At 57.5% G+C, this 20,188-nt stretch overlaps 1 pseudogene; it reads left to right on the top strand.

Annotated features, from left to right (window-relative positions):
- The first annotated feature begins 2,646 nt into the window (after window positions 1–2,646).
- Window positions 2,647–8,813, top strand: LOC122153541 (annotated as a pseudogene).
- Window positions 8,814–20,188: the final 11,375 nt, after the last annotated feature.

The raw sequence follows: 20,188 nt of genomic DNA, 5'->3' as shown, positions 1-20,188 counted from the left end.
TGCCACAAATGACCCAGCAGGGCTGGAGCTGGGCACCCTCAGCCTTGCACAGCCCATGAGGATAGAAGGGATCCCTGAACTGCCCTGGGGACAGCCTGGAGGGGAGTGGGCTCCCACCCTGGTGCCTCGGACTCCACCTGCACAGGGCTTCCCCAGACCCGCAGGTGCTGGGGCTGAGCGCTGTCCTGACTGGTCCTGTGTCAGTGTTTGAAGGTGCTGTGGAGGTGAGGCTGGCGGACGGCGGCAGGCGCTGTGCTGGGAGAGTGGAGGTGAAACAACAGGGCAAGTGGGGGACCGTGTGTGGTCACTACTGGAGCATGAAGGATGCAGCAGTGGTTTGTAAACAGCTGGGCTGTGGGTCTGCTGTTGAAGCTCCTCAGTACGGACACTTTGGGCCAGGATCTGGCCCCATTTGGATGGATGATGTTGGCTGTAATGGCACCGAATCTGCCCTGTCTGACTGCACACACGGAGGATGGGGTGAACATGACTGTGGTCATGCTTATGATGCTGGAGTGGTGTGTTCAGGTAAGGGGACAACCTATTCCATACCTCTGGGGCTCAGATTGTGGAAGGAACGTTGGCTGCGCCCTCAAGGAGCAAAAGTCAGGCACCAGAGCATTGCCCAGTGTGGCCAGTCACACTGCTGAGCTGGGACTGTCATTACTGGTGTCCCCAGTGCCTGGGGAAAGCCAGTGGGAACCTGCCCAAGGGTGCCTTACATGTGCCTGGTCCCTGAGCTGGCACAGATGAACCCTCCATCCCTGCCCTGCACGGTCTGTTGATTGCCATCTTTCTCCTCCTGTTCACCCAGGAGCTGTCTGGCGGTGCTGCGGGCCAGCTGCCCCCATGCCAGAGGCACCAGAAGTGACTCCTGTGGCCACCGACCATCCTGGGGAAGGGTGTGAGATGGGGAGCTACTTTTGGGTTATCCCTGCCGGCAGACATGAGTCTCTTGGCTGAAGCAAAGGGATTGCTTGGAGAGGAAGAGCACTGGGCTTGGCTAGAAGAGCAGGGTGGCACGTGGCACCTTGTTCCTCTCCCAGGGTCACCCCATGAGAGCCTGCTCATGGGGACATGGCACCGTGCAGGCAGTGCTGACCTGCCACCCAGCCTCTTCCTGCCTGCCCCAGCCCCTGGCTGCTCTGTGCCACAGGGGATTTGCCAGCAATTACTGGCTCTCCTCTGTGCCCACCCTTGAACCAGGAGCACGTGTAAGCCCAGGGCTGCTCTTCTGTCCACTCTCCTGCCTTCTGCCCAGCCACTGGGCAGGGCCATGCATGCCCAGCAGCGCACTCTGGCCATGGCCGAGAACCTCTGTACTGGGTAGGCTCCTGAGCAGGTTGGTGGCCCAGCCACTGACCACGGGTACATCCTCACAGTCCCTTAGTCCTGTGACATGTCCCATCCACCAGCCTCACCCCAACAGCCCAAGATCTCTGTGGGCATGTGGTGCACTTCTCATGGCACCAAGGGGCTCCTCACGCCTGGCGCTGAGCTCAGTGGGGCAGAGCAAGCTGCAGCAGCCAAACGCACCTGGCCCCATTTCCCCAAACCCCGAGTGCTATGGGGGCTGCAGTGCCCAGGGACCAGTACTGGGCAGCCCAAGGTCTCTGCAGCAGCAGCAGTTTGTTGGAGAGACTCCTGTGGCTGTGGATGTTGGAAGAGAAACAAATCCCCAAGTGCTGTGCTGATTTCTGAGGAGCAGCAGGGCCTGGGCGTGATGTGTTTGTACCACCAGCACCCCCTGAGAGCAGCTAGGGATGTCGTAGGGCTTTTTGTCTGTGGCCACCTTGGAGATCAGCTGGCATGTAGTCAGGGTATTGCCAGAGGGCTGTGGAAACTCTCAGGGTCATTGGTTGGTCCAGAATCTGTCCGGCTGCTCTAAGGGCACAGGTCCTTCCTGAGGATGTATAGTGATCCATGAGGAGGCCCTTTGGACGCGGTGTGTAACTCACACTTTGGCCCCAACGGTGCCAACGTGGTTTGCAGAGTCTGCTGTGGGTCTGCAATAGACACACACCCCTGAGTGCTGTGATGGTGGAGAGAAGGTGTGTAACTTGACTATGGATGCCTTTGTGACACCATCACTCCTTAAATAGCTTCTTCTAGATTGTGCAGTGAGTGATTTTTGGTCACAGTTTGCATGGAGGTGGTCTGTGGATGTGGGCATGGGAATGCCACCAAGGATCTGGGAACTCCAGTTGATTTATTTCCAGGATTTTTCCGTCTGGATGGAAGGGAAGAACCGCTGCTCAGGACGTGTGGAGATCCGTGACGGGGACCTGTGGAAAAGTGTCTGTGATTCCCACTTTGGTCCCAAGGCTGCTGACGTGCTCTGCAGGGAGTTGCAGTGCGGCGCAGCCCTGCCTGTCACTGGAGGAAGTCACGTTGGAGAAGGGGTGGGTCCCATGTGGGATGGAGAGCTGCGGTGTGTGGGGAATGAATCCCTCCTCGCCTCCTGCCCCAGGGGTCCCCCCGGGACCAGCCCTGCACCCACGCAAACAGCGCTGTTGTGAACTGCACAGGTAAGGACTCAGGGTGGGCTGTTGAACACCGGGGCTGTGGTAGGGGTTGGGGAACAGAGCAGGGACCGTGCTGGGCCGGGTGTGAGGACAGGAAGGGGTTGATGGGTTTGTTTGCAGCATGACAATACTGCAGAAGGAGAACAAAGTCATGTTGTCCCTCTGGCCTCTCCACCAGCTACTGAGGGTACAGGAGCACCAATCCACTCTCTTTTCTCCACCTCTGTCCCCAGAGTACACAGGGATCAGACTGGTGAATGGCAGCACAGTGTGTGCGGGGAGGGTGGAGGTCCAGGTGCTGGGAACCTGGGGGACCCTCTGTGCCTCCCGCTGGGACCTCTCGGATGCCCACGTTCTCTGTCGTCAACTCAACTGCGGGTTTGCTGAGTCCATTCCTGGAGGAGAACATTTTGGGAGAGAGAACTGGCCCTGTCTGGAGAGACTCATTCCACTGTGACGGGACTGAAGCTCCTCCTGCAACAGTGCCCAGTGACCACCCTGGGGGCCTCGCCGTGCTCCCAAGGGAACGCTGCTGCTGTCATTTGCTCAGGTGAGTGCTGGAAAAATGCTGCATGAACTCCATTTGTCACTTGTGTGCAACATAAGCCACTAAAAGTAGGGGTTCCATGGCCTGTATCAGGCTGAATTTCTCCTTGGGGAAACCCTGGCTTCCCCAGGAACCGTCTGGAGGGCTTTCCCTGCTCAGACTGACCGCTCGACTTTGGGAGAGCTGAGGACTGAACAGGAGGCAGGCATCTGCCCCAGGGCAGTGGCTTAGGCCCCAGCACCACCGCCAGGCCCAGGCTCCTCTGTCCTCGTACTGTGCAGCGAGCCCAGGACAGGGCTGCAGGGCTCTGCTCCATCCCTCTGGCTGCAGCCGACCGCATCCCGTCCCCACAGAGAGCCCTGCAGAGCCTCATCCCCCCACCCAGGCAGGAGCTGGTGCCCCCAGCAGCAGCTGACCTGGCTGTGAGCTGCAGGGAGGGCCCAGGCTTTGCCCTTGCTTCTCGTCAGCACAAGGCTCCACCTTGTCCCGTTTGGTTGAAAATCCCCCCTCGCCCTGCTCCCTGCAGGGTGCCATGCTCCCGGTGCCGCCGATGGCCGTGGCATTTCTGCTCGTCCCCAGGCCCAGCCGGCTTTGGATCCCTGCGGCTGGTGGGCGGAGGGAGCCGGTGCGACGGACGAGTGGAGATCTTCCAGGATGGGGCGTGGGGCAGAGTCCTGGATGAGCAGTGGGACGTGCAGGAGGCCAGCGTGGTGTGCCGGCAGCTGCAGTGCGGAGAGGCAGGGACAGCCTACAACCCCCCAAAGCCTGAGCGAGGGACGGGCCCCGTGGGGCTGCGAGGGGTCCGGTGCTGCAGGGCACGAGGCCAAGCTGACCCTCTGCAACACCTCCCTGCCCAGCAGCTGCGCTGGTAGCAGGGCTTGCGGAGGACGTGGGAGTCATTTGCTGGGGTGAGTGGCACTGCCCAGGCGCCCAGGTGACGGTTCTGCGCAGGCAGGCAGGCCCTGACAGCGACTGGGGTTTCCACCCGCTGCAGGGAGCCGGCGGGTCCGGCTGGTGAACGGGGCCGGGCGCTGTGCAGGGGAGAGTGGAGATCTACTCCCAGGGCATCTGGGGGACTGTCTGCGACGACGGCTGGGACCTGTCTGATGCCGCCGTCGTTTGCCACCAGCTGGGCTGCGGAGAGGCAGTGGAGGCTAGCCGGCTCCGCTCGCTTCGGGGAAGGCTCCGGGCAGATCTGGCTGGATGGTGTGAACTGCTCCGGGGCCGAAGCTGCTCTCTGGGACTGCCCGGCTGGGCCCTGGGGGCAGCACGACTGCGGGCACAAAGAGGATGCGGGAGTCGTCTGCTCAGGTCTGTGCCACCTCAGGAGCTGTGGTGGGAGCCTGGTCCCGGGGAGGGCAGGACGCGGGGAGAGCCGGCCATGGCCAAGGCTGCCCCTGGCTGCCTCTGAGCTCCTGCCCGAGTCCCACCCAGTGCACGGACACCCTCAGTCCCACGGGGGGTCCCTGGGGAGCTCAGCTGTCTCCTGAGGGTTAGCGGGAAGGGCAGGGCTGGCTGTAAATCCGGGACTTCTCTCTGCCCCTGGGTGCAAGGGGGATGTGGTGGCCTTGCCCCTGCCCAGGCTGAGGGCCTGGGGGGGTGTAGAGGTGTCCTGGCTCCCACAGCCCCAGATCCAGCCTGTTCCCGCTTTGGGGCCTTTTCTTCCCAGAGTTCGTGGCCCTGAGGCTGGAGAACAGCGACGGCTGCTCCGGGCGCCTGCAGGTTTTCTACAACGGGACATGGGGGAGCATTTGCTCTAACTCCATCACTGACAACACGGTGACACTGGCGTGCAAGGAGCTGGGCTGCGGGGACAGGAGGATCCCTCGAAACACGCCTGCCCTCTGGCAGGGTGTCTGGCCCTGCCTGGCTGGATCACGTGGCGTGTGGGGAGACAAACAGCTCTTTCTGGCAGTGTCCCTCCACACCCTGGAACCCACAGTCATGTGAATACCTGGAAGAGGAGATCCACATCACCTGCAATGGTAACTCTGAGCCACCCAGGGCACCAGTGTCACCCCAGCTCCTGCTCCCCACAGGGCATGGCCAAACACAGAGAAAGAGCTTGGAGAGGCTTTTACTTTCCATGCCAGACCCTTGTGCTGCCAGTGGCACAAACGTGACCGCGGCCACACACATCCAGCAGCAGTTGCCACCCAGGTTGACCAGCAGTGCCTGGGGAAGCAGAGGCATCTCCAGGTGAGGTCTCAGAAGAGACCAGATGGTTTTCAGAAGAGCCTCCCCTCCATAGACAAGCTACTGCTGCTCTGTGAGCCAGGGACCTTCTGGGGCTGAGCAATCAGGGTCCCCCCACAGTCCTGCATGTGTCCCATGGATGACAGGGTTTCAGTTGCTGCTGCCCCAGATGGTGCAGGGAGGCCCGAGCAGAGCTCAGCCCAGCTCTCTTCTGCATGATCCCCCAAACCAGCCCCTTCACCACAGTGTTTCCTTCTTCAGGGGGACAGCCAGAAATGCCTCCAACCTCGCTGGCACCGTGCCCCAACTCCACGAGCTGCACAGGTAGGGAGCTCCCCTCTGTGTCTGGCAGGGCTCTGCCTGCTCTCCCGGTGCCATGGGAGGTCTTACTCTTCTCCAGCCAGGGAGAAGATTCGTGCCGTGGGAGGCAAGGACGAGGTGCTCGGGCAGAGTGGAGGTCTGGCACCGTGGCTCCTGGGGGACGGTGTGCGACGACTCGTGGGACATGCAGGATGCCGAGGTGGCGTGCAGGCAGCTGGGCTGTGGCCCCGCGGTGTCTGCCCTGCATGAGGCTGCATTTGGGATGGGGACGGGCCCCATCTGGCTGGAGCAGGTGGAGTGCCGGGGGACGGAGCCGTCCCTGCAGGACTGCTGGGCCCGGCCCGGGGACAGCGGGGCTTGCCGGCACAAGGAAGATGCTGCTGTGCGCTGCTCAGGTTAGTGGCAGGGCTGGGAGCCTTTGCTCGGGTATTAGCAGGGAACTAGGGAAGGCCTTTTGTCCACGCGGTCCGGGCATGGACCCCGACCTTCCGAGAGAAAGAACATTCCTGTGGAGTGCAGGAGCCCGGTGCCAGGCAGGGAGCAGCCTCGGTGTAACTGGCCTGTGCTCTGGCCACTGCCCATGGGGCCCTGCAGCCCCAGGGCTATCCCCTGGGCTGCCTCTGCCATCCTGCCTGCCTCCCAGAGCAGAGGTGCTGGGCTCTGTCCCGGCCTCCCTTTCTGGCACTACAGGAGGGGCAATTTGGGTGGGATGTGTCAGGGACATCTAGAGACACACACACACACACACACACAACACGGTGTGTTGGGGAGGAGGTTTCCTGATACCCACACACCCACTCTCTCAGCCCAGCTCTCCTTTTCCTCCTCTGCAGCTACACCCAGGACGACAACACCCCCACCCCGAGCAGGTAACTTGTCCTCCCCCGAGTCTGGGTACCCCCGGGGCCAGGCTGTGACCCACAGCTGGATGGAAGGGGCTCCTAGCTGGGGTGTGAAACTGCCTGGAGGAGATACTGGAGTGGTGGCAGGGGGTTGGGGAGAGCTATAATTTACCCAGGATGGTGGAAGCTTCCCTGTCACTCACCCCTGGGGTGCTGCCCCTTCGAAGTTGTCTCCCATGCAGATCCCACCCGAGGCCATCAGAGCAGCAGCGGGAGAGTCTCAGTGCCCGTCATCATGTGCATCATCCTGGGGACCCTTGTCTGCCTGCTCCTGGCCCTCCTGGCTGGGCAAGTGCTGAGCGCCGGGCTGGGCGCAGAGGTGAGTCCTTGCCCAGAGGTGCCGGGGGGAGATACCTCCTGGTAGGGCTGTAGGGTGCTGTGGGGGGTGTCAGCAAGGGGCACAGGCAGAGCGGGAGGGTGAGACTGTGTGCTGCTACCTGCCTCGTGCTTCCCCGTTGAGTGCCTGGCTGTGGGGCACCAGCAGCAAGGGGTGGAGAGAGCCCCGAGGTGGGGGCAGTTAGCCATGGTGTGAGGAGAGAAATGGCAGAGAGGGGATGGCCAAGGCTGGCAGTGCTCTCGGTAGTGCTGGAGGGGGCTCTGGGGCAAGAGAGATGCTAGGAGGAGTGTGGGGCAGCAGGGTCCATCACCGTGGTGTCAGGCCCCCAGGCTGTCCCCCTGCCCAGCCCTGCCCACCCCCTGGTGGGACAGGGGCAGGTAGGGGCAAGCTCCAGGTGGAGAGGAAATGTGGGAACATATCCGGGGTGAGACAAGGGGGACATGGCGCACAGGCCAGAGGGGCATGAGCACTGTCTCCAAAGGGATGATGTGAGGGTGATGCTGCCCCAGATAATCTTCACACCAATGCTGCCCTCACTGGGGATGTGGCAGCTGTGCCTGGACAGTGCAGTGGGGCTGTGCTGTTGGACCAGTCCTGAGGTGGCACATGGAACCGTTTTGGGGGAGCACAGTGGGGTCCCTTTGCCCCTCTGCCTGTCCCTGTGCCAGCCCTGCCTCTGTCCCCAGGCTCCAGCAGAGCCCAGGAGCCCTTCCCCGAGGCTGTGTACGAGGAGATCGGGTACAGCCCAGCGTGGGAGAAACGGGCCAGGTTTGATCGCTCAGGTGGGTGTGGGTCTTCCCTGGAAGGCACATCCTGCAGGACCCTTTCCTTTGGCCCCAACCGAGGAGCTGACCCCTCTGAAGCCCCCCAGCCTGTGGTCCCTGTGGTGCTGGGGCTGTGGGGGCTGTGGGGAGAGCATCCAGGTCCTGGGACCAGGAGAGAAGCTTTCTCCCAGTCAGCTTTGACTGTCCCAGCTGGACAGCCCCTCTCTTCCTGCCCCTGCACCCCATGAGACACCCGAGGAGCGAGGGAAGGGGCTGTCCTGGTCCAGCTCTGGGAAGCTCCTTTGAGACAGGGTTTGTCCCGGGGGAGCAGGGTGAATTCCCAGCCCTCCTCCCCACATAGCCCCAGCTCTGTGGGTCCCCCTTCCCCAGCAGCGCTGACCGTGAACCACGTCAGTGGGGCTTGCTCCATAACACCTGCTGTGCATCTCTCCAGGCTCCTATTCAGAGGAGTCCCTGACCCAGCTGCAGCCCCACCCTGGGGTCAGTGAGGAGGAGAAAGGTCTGGGATCAGCACCAGGTAATGGAGGCAGGAAGGGGTTGATCTCCCTGCAGACATGGGGTGGACAGAGGTGTCCCTGAGTGTCACCATCGGAGAAGGGGAGGACATGGGCATCTCTTGTGGTGCTGCCAAGCCCAGTGTCTGCGCTCTGTGTCCCTGCACATCCTCTCATCCTCTGCTCTGCAGGACGGATCTTCTCACTGTCACCAAGCTCCCCTCTCCTTTCAGATGTCCTTGTCCTGCCCGGAGGTGACCCAGCAGATGGCTACGATGATGCCAGGGAGGTTCCTGATGCGGGGGAGGATGCTGTGCCTGGGCAGGGAGAGTGGGAAATGCCCAGGATGCCAGAGGAGGGAGCAGGGCCCAGGGCTGCACCTGGAGGTGAGAGGGAAAGAGAGCGCTGCCTGTTCCTAGGGTGCCATCCCTGGTGCCCCTCAAGTCACTACCCTACTGACACCCAAACCTGCAGGGAAGAGGGAACCTGGCATGGGAGTTTTCCTTGAAAGGCCCGGGGGTGGGAGAAGGAGCTGAATGTGGTGAGGAGCAGGGAGGGTGGTGGTGTACAGATCCCATGGAGTGAACTGAAACGTCCGGACCTTGCTGCTTGCAGGGGGCAGCCTGCGCTCCTGGAGAAGTGCCGACGGTCCCTGGAGCTGAAGGAGACACCTCGTCCCCTGTCCCCAGGGGAGCATGGGCTATGATGATGCTGAAGAGGTGCCTGTGGCACTTCCCTGTGAGGACGCAAAGGCTGTGACACCGAGCTTGGTGCACAGCAGTCCCTGAGCCCCAGGCCAGGAGAGCCCATCCCTGCTGCACAGCTGGGTGCAGCCGGGAGGGAGGAGAGGTCTGTGCAGCTGGGAGAGCCAGCGAGCACCAGGGGACTGTCTCCCTTGAGCCATGGGCAGCAGAAACAGCCGGGAGATTTCCTCCATTTTTATTCCCATTTTTATGCTGTGCATTCTTATATTTGCTTATTAAAAGCCTCTGGGGGCTTTGACCCAGAGCTGGTGCTTCCCTGCCAGGTGTCAGGGCATCTCCCTGAGGCTGCTCAGGGAGAGCAGAGAACAGAGACACAGGTGGCAGGGAAGGGGCACGTCTCAGGGACAGCAGGCTCAGGTGTCAGCCTGTGGGGCTGCGTGAGGCCATGGTCCCTGGGGAATAATCTTGGTGACAGAGACATCTCCATCCTGCTGCCCAAAGACAGTTTCTAGACAAAATGGCTCTCTGATAGGTCCCATGATGCACCCCAGTAGGAGCACCCATTTTCCTCCCCCAAGGGTTCCAGCTGCTCTTTCCCCCAGGCCCTGCCTGGGCCACGCTGATCCCACAGTGCAGAGGCCATGACAGAGCTGCCATGTCAGGGTGAGCCCTGGGCTTTTGTCTCACAGAAGCGAGCCCTAAGGTGACCGCAGGTCCCTGAACACCCCAGCCAGCCCCAGGTGGGATCATGGCCCCGTGGATTACCTCCCACAATGCTTGGGAGGCAGCTCTGCTCCCCACTGCCCTGGCACAGGGTGCAGAGCCACCTCCTGGGAAACACGTGGCTGGGATTCTCTCTCCTCATGCTCTGCCAGGACCCTCAGTCTCCATGGGCTGTTCCTCCTGCCTTGCAGACCCGGGGCAGCCCTGGGAAACCCTCCTCCTGCTCCCCTCCAGCTCCCACCCCTGCCCCCCTGCTGCCTTGCCAGGGATGTCAGTTTGGGTTGTGTGAGGGGCAGTACTTGTGGGCAGGTACAGGAGGGCTGGGAGCACCGAGGATGAGGGCACCGTTCCCTCAGCGCTGTTAGAGGGCCAGGGGGATGGAGAAAGCTTCCCCACAAGACGCGTGCAGCAGCCAAAAGCCTGTGCTCCAGCCCCTGGCCTGGAGAAGGGCCCATCCGGGAGGATGCTCATGTGGGCACTTTTCCATGGCAGTGGAGATTTTGTGTCCCTCCACTAAAACATGGTGCTGCTGGGAGCTGAGCCAGGGTCCCTTCTCCCTCAGCTGGGGTTTCACCTGCCCCAGCACCCACGGCACAGAAACCTTGTGCAGAAGCCAGGCTGGGAGAAGAGTTTGGCACCTGGGCAGGACCTGGCACCCAAACTGCCCAACTGCCCTCCCTGCTCCCGCTGGTGGGTCTCCGCACTCCACCGGCTCTTCCCCAATGGGCTTCTCTGCTGCAGGCTGGAAGGTGCGTTGGGTGTCTGTGGCAGGATTGCCTGTGGGGAGTAGCTGCAGCTCCATAGTGCTGCAAACAGCAGGATCTGGCCCTGGAGCAGAAGTGGAGAGGAGGCAGATGTTGCCAACATCCTCTCCTATAGCAGTGTTGCCCCATTCCCTGCTGGGAGCTCCTCCACCCCTGGGCTGACCCTGGGGGCACCTGGGGGGAGCCGAGGTTCACACATCCCTCTGCCCCACCCTGAGAGCCTTCCTGCTGGCAGCCCTCATGGGAGAGCAGCGTTCCCAGGGCAAGACCCCCACAATGATGCGTGACATCCATGGGCATTAAAACACAGCCTGGAGAACTCTCACTGGGATAAGCTCCAGCCCTGCATCTCAGAGAAATAAGTTTATAAAAGTGAAGTAAGATGAAAGGGGAGTGTTATTTTCTGAACATGGGATGGTGGGGGCCTCTGGGCAGTATGGACACTGATCTGCACACTCAAGGTGCCCCAATGTGGGAACTGGGGAGAAGAGCCCAGTGCCTGTTCAGTGTGACTGCCCCACCAGCTCTGCCCTCCCATAGGTGTAATATTTCTCCCATAATCTGGCATCTGGTAGAGGTTTGCCTCTTCCTCCTTGAGGAAATAAGCCCCAGGCGTGGGTGAGCTTGAGGGGGCAGCACCCCTGAGCAGAAAGAACCTGTTTCATGCATTTTGGGACTTAACAGTCTGGCTCCTGCCAGCTGGGTCCCTTCTCTGCAGCAAAGCAGGATTGCCACTGTGCCCCAGATCTGTGGCTGCTCCTGCAGCTCCTGAGGATCTACCTGAGGGGGGTCGCAGTGAGACCCCAACCCTCAGCACTGCTGCCCCACACTGGGCAGAGCTTCGGCTGTGGAAAGCCCATGGGAGAGCAGCCTTATTTCTCTGAGTTTGGGCTCCCTGTTGCCAAGGGCTGGGCACCCTGCAGGTGAAAGTCCGTGTCTCTCACCCCGTTTTGGTTGCCAGTGGTTTTGCTGGGGGAGCAGCCAAGGCACCATGTCCTGGCCTCTCGCTGCCTGGGCATGTGCTGTGGACAGGCTTGTGCCTCCCCGATCCCACCAGCACAGGGTGCACGGAGACACCAGACACCCCATGAATAAGAGGTGGGCACCGGCCCCACCAGTCTCACCTCTGCCGAGCTGTGCCTGACCTCAGCAGCTCCACGTTCCCTGAACTGGGGCTCTGCTCCAGCCAGTGGTGCCGGTGGAAGGAGAAACACCTGGAGACAGGGTCAGGGTAGGAAATGTCATTCCTCCGGCTGGGAGTCCCACAGCCCTGTCCAGGCTCATCCAGCTCAGACACCCCTACCTGCTGGCACAGAGGAATGCTTCTCATGTGGTTTGGGATCTCCCCCTGGAGAAAGGACAATCTCAGAGCCTTGCCCCTGGCAAGCCACCAGGGCAGTGTGGCCCTGGTCCCAAAGGACACCTGGGCTGGACCAGCACTCTCACAGCACATCCCTCAGTGCAGCCAGAAAGGATTCCGAGCGTGCTGCCGACTTCTGTGCCCTCCCTGAGGGCTCCCACAGGGAAGCACACTCTGCTGCCCAGCGCTGTCCCTGGGCGGCAGGTGAGGTGGCTCTGTGGTGCCAGGCAGTGACATGAGCTCAGGTCCAGCACAGCTGCCTGCTTCTCCTCCAGGACGGTGCTCAGCCGAGGCAGCACACCCAGCCATGCCACCGCCCTCCTGCCCTCAAAGCCAAGCCCTGGCTGGGCAGGACAGACCCACAGGGCCTGGAGATGACCAGAGCCTGAACTCCAGCCCACACCTGCCTCTGGCTGTGGGAGTCAGGGCAACAGCACCCCTGGAGGTGCTGGGGATGGAACCCAGGAACTCCCCCATGCAAAGGAGCTGCTCAGCCACTGAGCTACAGTCCCCTTGAGACCTGCCAGCAAGGAGAGACACTCTCCTCCCATGATGTGTCTGTGCCAATCACAGTGCCGTTGTCCCCCAGGTACCCTGGGACCCTCTGCAGAAAACAGAACCTGAAGCCTCCTGAGATAGGGGAAGTCAGGACTGGCTCTCCACTGGGGCCTGATCCAGCCCTAGGGCTGCACTGCAGAGTGCTGCCCCTTTACCGACTCTGCAGGGAAATGGGGCAGGAGGAGGCTCTTGCTGCAGGCACTTCTCCCATGCTCTGGCCCATTTTGAGCTAGGTCGATGGAGAAGAGAATACCCCTAAGCCTCCTCTGCCCCCCAGGACAACACCCCTCTCTGCCACGTCTGTCCCCAACTCCACAGCAGGAGCAGTGCAACAAGGGTGAGGGAAATTCCCTCCATGGGGTGAGGTTCCCCCAGGCTCTGATGGCACCCCAGGGTGTGTGGTGGGGGGCACACAGGGGCAGAAATCCTATAACCCCTCCTCCAGTCACTGGGGCCTTGCCCTGCACCACTCCTCCCACCAGCATCCCAGGAGGTGAGGTGGACAGCAGCTTCCATCTCCCTGGGGCTGCGGGTATGGGGTGGGCTCAGGGACCTCCCCACTCCTCCATCGCTGAGGCCTGTCCTGACAGCAAAGCAGTGCCCTGGGACAGCCCTGGCTGGGGTCTCTGTGGCAGGGTGGCTGAGCACGGGCAGCTGTTAACTCCAAGGCTGAGAGCCTGACCACACGCAGGGGCGGTGCCTTCGTGGTGGTAAACATGGGGACAATTGTGCTGCTCAGCTGCAAGGAGTGCCTCTCCCTGGGACTGGGGAGATGGTGGCCTCCCTGTGGGCAGTGTGCCCTGGTCTGGGAACTGAGGTTGAGGTGAAGGATGTGTGTGAGGAGGGGAGCAGTCTGTGCACCAGTGAGAATGACCATGAGGAGAGAGACAGAGTCTTTGCAGAGACCCCTGAGTGGAGAGATCCCGATCCCTGTGGAGCAGGGAAGGAGACCCAGCTGGAGAACACCCCAAAGACACACTGAGTGGAGAGTCCTGCCCAGGGGAAGGCTGGGGGCTTGTGGTGCAAGAGGAAGGCTCCTTCTAACCTGTAGATGTGCAGCTACAGCGCACTGGGCAGTGCTCTGGCAAGAGGGGAAGGAGCAAGGAGGGCCAGGGCAGGATGGACAAAGGCAGACGGGCTCTGCAAGACCCTAAGGGAGAAAAACATTGCTGAAACCCTGGGGTTGAACCAGGGAACCTTTAGATCTTCAGTCTAACGCTCTCCCAGCTGAGCTACTTCAGCCCTGCCCCAGCAGCCCTTGTCCCTGTGCCACCCGTGCCAGGCCACAGCCTGACACACGTGAGGAGAGCTCCTTGGGGACGTTCCCAGGAAAAAAGCTGTGCCCAGTGCAAGCAGAGCGGGCCTGGCCTCTCCCTGCCCCTGTGGCCAGGTGGGCTCCAGGTGCGGGGTGGGTGCCAGCTTACAGTGGGCAGTGACAAGATATGTGTTGGGCCTTGAAATACAAAGGTAATGGTTGCAAAGTCAAGTGAGAAGGCCAGGCACATTCAGCTGCAAAAGCTGAGGGTGAAAGAAGTGTGGGGTTAGTGGCAGACCCCTCTCACAGGGAAGAGAAGGCCCAGGGGAGGAAGAGCTTGTGCTGGTGCCATAGGCTTTTGCTTCATTCTTGCCTGAGCCAGAGCGTTTTTTTCAATGTTGAGAGACCATATGTAGGGGGAAAGGAGGCTTGGAAACCTCCAAGGGTCTGGGTTTCAGAGCCTCTCAAGATAACCTCTTCCAGTGTGTAAGTGACCTCATGGTTATGACCTCATGGTCCTCATCTCCTGCCTGAACGTTCTTTCCACTTTTGTCCCTTGCCTCTCCTTTTCCCACCATCCACCACAATGAAGAGCCTGGATCTATTTTCTTAACTGCCTGACAGGTACTGAAATGCTCCTACGAGGTTTCCCAAAGCCTTCTCGTCTCCATACTGGAGAGTGTTCCCTCAGCCTTTCCTCAGGTGGGAAGCTCTCCAGCCCCCTGCACGTCTACACATGCTGACAGTATTGGTGCCTCTTCACTGAGCTTGCTCCAGTTGATTCAGTGTCCTTCCTGTACTGGGGGCAGGAGGCCCCAAACTCAGTGCAGTACTGGGCATGTGGTCTAGCAAGCACTGAATGGAAGGAGGAGAATCCCTCCCCCTCATCTCCTGGCCATGCTCCTCTTCAGACAGCCAGGATGCTGTTGGCCTTCTGGGTTGCCAGCCGTCTCCGCTGACTCATGTGAAGCTTGTTGTCCACCATGAACCCCCAGGGCCTTTTCTGCTGAGCTGCACCCCACCCAGGGCTGTTGCCCAGGGTTAGGCCAGCCCAGGGAAGGACTTGGTTGAAGATGAGGGGTGTTGAGGGAAAGGATTAGGGAGGTAGGTAGGGCTTAGATTTCAGGCATCTGGTGAGGGTTTCAGCTTCAGTGATCAGGGCAGGGATAAGGATGAGAGCTCACCTTTCAGGGTTAGGTGTTAGGGCTATAGGCAAAGGTTTAGGGTGAGCAGGACAGAGCCAGGCCTGAGGGGCAAGGATGTGGCACTCGGCGTGTATTTGTCCTCAGAGTGACCAGGGGGAAAACCTCAGCTGCTGATGACCAAAGGCATCACCACTCAAATGGGCTGGGAATTAGCACTGAGCCCCTTGGCAGGGCACATCCAAGGGGCTACACGACACAGGATGTCTCTGTCTCCTTTCTTGTCACCCTGAAGTCACTTGCCTCTGTTCTTCTGCTCTAATCAGCCCCCAGAGAGGCCCACGTCAATCTCCTGAGGGAGCTTCCTCACCCAAACCCCTCAGCATGCCCCACTAAACCCCAAAGACTCTTTATTCCTCCCACAGCTCAGTAACTTTCCCCTGGGAGCTTGTTAGAGTGCAGAAACTATAATTAGTTTATTCTTGCATCTTAATTTCTGTCCAGTTGCAGGGGAGCTTTTAGAACAGCCTGTCTTCGAGGATGGGTTTTGTTAAATATAATGATGTTAACAACCACATGATGTAACACAAGTTCATTTCTTTCTCAGCTATACCTCAGAAATGCTTTGAACATTGACAAATGATTTTTCAGTTGACTGTAAAATGTTGCCCACAACACCCCAACTTCATTTGCTAGAGGTGGGCATGGGAATAAGGAGGCACAGGAAGATGGGCAGGGAGATCACTAGAGGCATGAGTTGGTGACAAGGCTCTGGGCTAGAAATTTGGCCAAGAAGGTGGAAAAGTTGATTTAAACTGCCAAACTCTCTTTTAGCCAGCTTGCTAATTGTGTGTATATTTATAATTTCCTATCTATTTGTCTAGCGTATTTCTTTTATGGTCATCGCTTGAGGAAGGTAGACCTTAGATGGAGGCTTGGACTTGGCATACAGTGTGGACTTCAATGTTGATTTTTTTTTTTTTTTTTTAATAATTGCATCATGTTTTACTTCCGTTTCTTCAAAATTAATAAGATTCCTGTGACTATTTACAGTCAAGTCTCAGGGTTAATCAGGTGGGAATTGGTGCAAAGGAGCTGTAACATTCAGCTGTGAACATCAGTGAGGAAGTCTGATGTAGAAGAATGCAAGTCCCAGGTAGCCCCTGAGGGAAATGGTGGGGCTGGGGAGGTGGGGAGGAAAGTTGCCCCATACAGTGGGGGACCATGAGGAGACTGCTGTTGTTACATTTCCTGTCCTCCTTAGAAGACCCTCTGAATTGGAGAAAGCTGCTATCACTTCTGTAAAATTAAAAAAGAATTAAAACCCACTTCAAACGAAAAAAAAAAAAAAAAAAAAAAAGTATATTTATGAAGTTGTCATTAAAATCTTCCACTTTAAGTAGACTCCTGAAGCCTCTCCAATTACCTGTACAAGCCTGAAAGTCCTGAAATATATTATGGAACAAATGAGTCTCCCTCATGTTTTCTCGTATTTAATGAGCCTTATGGTGTATTTGGTGCTTGAACCTCAGATACTGAGAGGAGCCTGAACCAACCTCTGAAGGGGTTAAAGTCAGAAGCAAAAGCCAAAGTGTCTTGGAGTGTTAATTGGCCCCTCTGAGGCCCATTACAGACCAGGTGTCCCCATGGATTAGTTAGAGAAGAAAATTGGAGGCTGTGAAGTACAGGTAGGCAAAGGCACTGTGCAAGGGGAGCTGATGCTGAGTAAAACTTGATATATTTTATCATGCCAAGTGGTCAGCCCAGAGAATGGGGATCCCGTCCCTCACACTGGCTCAGGGCTCTTCCTGGGGCACTGTGGGGTGGGGTGGGCAATGCTGAGTGGAGGACAGTGGTACCACAGCTCCCAGCCTCCCTGGGGGGCTGCAAGGAAGCCACGAGGCCCCAGTTCCATGCTGATTATCATGTCTCCTTTCAGGCCTTGGTAGCAGAGACAACTGCCATAGCCAAGGGGACAGAGACCCCCAGGCTGTGGACACCCAACCTATGGCATCTCCCTGCCTTTCCTGAGATCTCTCCTTCCTCCCTGCCTGTTCCTTGGAACACAAAGCACTGCACTGATCTGGGCTCTGGGTGACCTCTGGTACCACTGCACTACCCTTCAAGGGACATTTTTTTCTCCTCCTGTCCAGTCTCAACCTCCCAAGCTGTACTTTGTGATTCTTTTCCTTTCTCAGGTGGTTTCCCACTACAAAGAAAATGTCCAAATTCTCTGAAAACACCCAAAACTCCTAATTTCGAGCTACTCTTTTACTCCGCACGACCTTCCACACCATCAGGACAAGGAATCGCAGGTCCCTCAGGCACTCCACACACTTCATGTGCTTAATGCCCTCTAAACCCACCTTTGCAGACATCCTCTGGGCACTCTCCCGTTCCTTCCTGCTCCTCAGAATGGAAAGCCCCAGAGAATGTTACAGGTGTGGCCACACCAGTGCTGAGTCGAGGGGGATGGTAACTCCCCGTGTCTCGATGGTCATGCTACAGTGCAGCTCCGTATGCAGGAGCTGGCTCTATTCATGGTGAGCCTTTACCAGCGGTACATATGGCATCACTCACAGTGCCCAGGGCCTTCTCCTCAGACTCACTCCTCTGCTGGTCCAGTCCCACTTTGCCCCTTCTCCTTGTACAACTTGAGGTTCCTGCTGGCCAAAGCCCCAAGTATCTCAAGGTCCCTGTGCACTGAAGCTCCAGCACATCAGCATTTAAGGCATGTGTGCAGATGCTTCCTCTGAGAAGACAATAACTTGACTGGGTGTATGGCAGTATGAGTAAGAAAAAGAAAGTGCTCATTTAATGGAAGTGATGACGAAGGTGGAAAGCACCACTGTAACGATGAACGAGCTCATCCCCAGTCACACTGAACTTCACAGGAAAACAATGAGCAGTGAGGTTGACCTAAATCTATGCGCCTCAGATGGTCAGTTCCACACCTTATTGGGCAACAATAAGGTCAAGTTCAGGGATAGGAGTGACAAAAATCAGCATTTGCTGCTTTCTAAGATTTGCAGCAAAGTCCTGCCAGCAGGCAGCAAAGGTACAGATGCAGAAGCCACCCCGACAAGAATGTTGTGCACACTGAAAAGTCTTTTTGGTTGAAGGCAGACCATGACGATGGCTGAACAGTTTGTCACAACAGGCAGAGCACAGCCTGACATTTCCGATCCTAGTTCACGTGACTGCAAAGAACAAGAGGAATGAATATGATGCTTGCAAACAGCCTGGATAATGAGCATGATCCACGGCATCTGGTCACAGAGGCCAAATGACCCAACCAGCTGGTGTGCATGTCAGATGCAGAGGGCAGTGGGGCCATAAGAACTTGCCTATTTGACAAAAAGGGTTGCAAGGAGCCAGGCTTACCAAGAAAGGCAATCTGCAAAGTCCTGATTTCAGCTGGGACAGAGTTAATTTTCTTCCTAGCAGCTGGTACAGTGCTGTGCTTTGGGTTTAGGATGAGAACAATGTTGAGAACACAGGGATGTTTTAGTTGTTGTTGAGCAGGGCTTATCCTAAGTCAAGGATTGTTCAGTTTCCCATGCTGCCAGTGAAGGGGGGCACAACAATCTGAGAGAGTGCATGACCAGGACAGCTGACCTGAACTAGCTAAAGTGCTATTTGATACCACATGACATCAGGCCCTGTATATAAACAAGAGGGAGGAAGATGTTTGGCTGGCCGTGAGATGTGGATCACTGCTTGGGGGGACCAGCTGGGCATGGATCAGTGGGTACAGAGCAATTGCACTGGGCACCCCTTGTCTTCTTTGGTTTTATTCCTCTCTCTTTTTGTTATCTTCCTTTTCATTACAGTTATTGCAATTATTTCTATTATTATTACTAATATTATTATTATTACTACATCTTGTTTCAATTATTAAAGTCTTCTTATCTCAACCCGTGAGGAATTTTTGTTGTTACAACAAAAGTTGCCACAAGCTTATCACCCAGAGTGCAGGGAGAAAAGAATGAGAAAAAACATTTTTAAAATTCTAATTCCTTGGGCTTATTCTTGGCAGCAGCTTTGTTAGGATAGCCCAGCATTCAGGCACGGCACGCAGGAGACCCTTTTTATTGCTGAGATGCTCTCAGGGAGGCCGGATCTGGTTAGAGTGTTCAAGGCATTTGTGAAAGGTTCAGACACAACAGATGAAGCCTCTAGAGAAGTGGAATGAAGCCAAGCAGTTACCTCTTACGACAATTATCACAGGAAAAAAATGAACCAGAGGCTTGGCCTAAGCCAAGCTCTGGGTACTCTGCAGAGAAGGTGAGGCAGGTTACTGCTGGTGGAACAAGGTGCATTGGATCAATTCCTTCACCGCATCCTTGAGGTCCCTGTTCCTCATACTGTAGATGAAGGGGTTCAATGTTGGAGGTACCACTGAGTACAGAACAGCCATCGCCAGATCCAGGGATGGGGAAGAGAAAGAGAAGGGCTTCAGGTAGGCAAAAAATGAAGTGCTGATGAACAGGGAGACCACGGCCAGGTGAGGGAGGCACGTGGAGAAGGCTTTGTGCCGTCCCTGCTCAGAGGGGATCCTCAGCACGACCCTGAAGATCTGCACATAGGACAGCACAATGAAAACAAAACAAGCAAAGAATAAAAATGCAGTAAACACAAGGAGTCCAAATTCCCTGAGATAGCCTGATTCAGAGCAGGAGAGCTTGAGGATCTGGGGAACTTCACAGAAGAACTGGTCCACCACATTGTCGTGGCAGAGTGGTAGAGAAAAAGTGTCGGCAGTGTGCAGCAGAGCATTGAGGAATCCACTGCCCCAGGCAGCTGCTGCCATGTAGGACACAAGCTCTGCTGCCAAGGAGGGTCCCGTAGTGCAGGGGTTGGCAGATGGCAACATAGCGGTCATAGGCCATGATGGTGAGAAGGGAATATTCTGCTCCAAGGAAAAATACAAAGAGAAAGACCTGGGCAGCACAGTGCCAAGAAGGAGATGACCCTTCGTGTCCTGGAGCAAATTGGCCATGGCTTTGGGGAGAGTGGTGGAGATGTATCCCAGGTCGAGGAGGGAGAGGATGAGGAGGAAGAAGTACATGGGGGTGTGGAGGTGGTGGTCGCAGGCGATGGCGGTGATGATGAGGCCGTTGCCCAGGAGGGCAGCCAGGTAGATGCCCAGGAAAAGCCAGAAATGCAGGAGCTGCAGCTCCCGTCTGTCTGCAAATGCCAGGAGCAGGAACTCAGTGATGGAGCTGCTGTTGGACATGGTCTCCCTATGAACCTGGGGTCCTGTACTAGAGGGAAATGACAATGACAAGTGAGGACAGATTTCTCTGGGTAAAACCAAAGACATCTCTCACACATTCATGACCCCACCTCAGGTCCCCTCCCTTTTTCCTGCTTGGCAGGACCTTTGTGCAGCTCCCTGGCTGTTGCTCTGGTTTGTGCAGGCTGTGGGTGCTGTGAAGAACAGGGCCCGTGGGCTCCCAGATGTGTTGGACATGCTCTTGGCCAGTCTCTGCCTGGGAGCAGGGGGCACGTAGGGACCAGGTCTGATAGATTTTCTCAGGTGAATTCCCTCTCATCATCAAAGGGCTTGACA

This window comes from Tyto alba, unplaced genomic scaffold, assembly GCF_018691265.1.
Source record: "Tyto alba isolate M040663 unplaced genomic scaffold, T.alba_DEE_v4.0 Super-Scaffold_200000100296, whole genome shotgun sequence".
Classification (NCBI taxonomy): domain Eukaryota; kingdom Metazoa; phylum Chordata; class Aves; order Strigiformes; family Tytonidae; genus Tyto; species Tyto alba.
The sequence above is the reverse complement of the archived record's forward strand: the minus strand, read 5'-3'. Positions and strand labels throughout refer to the sequence as shown.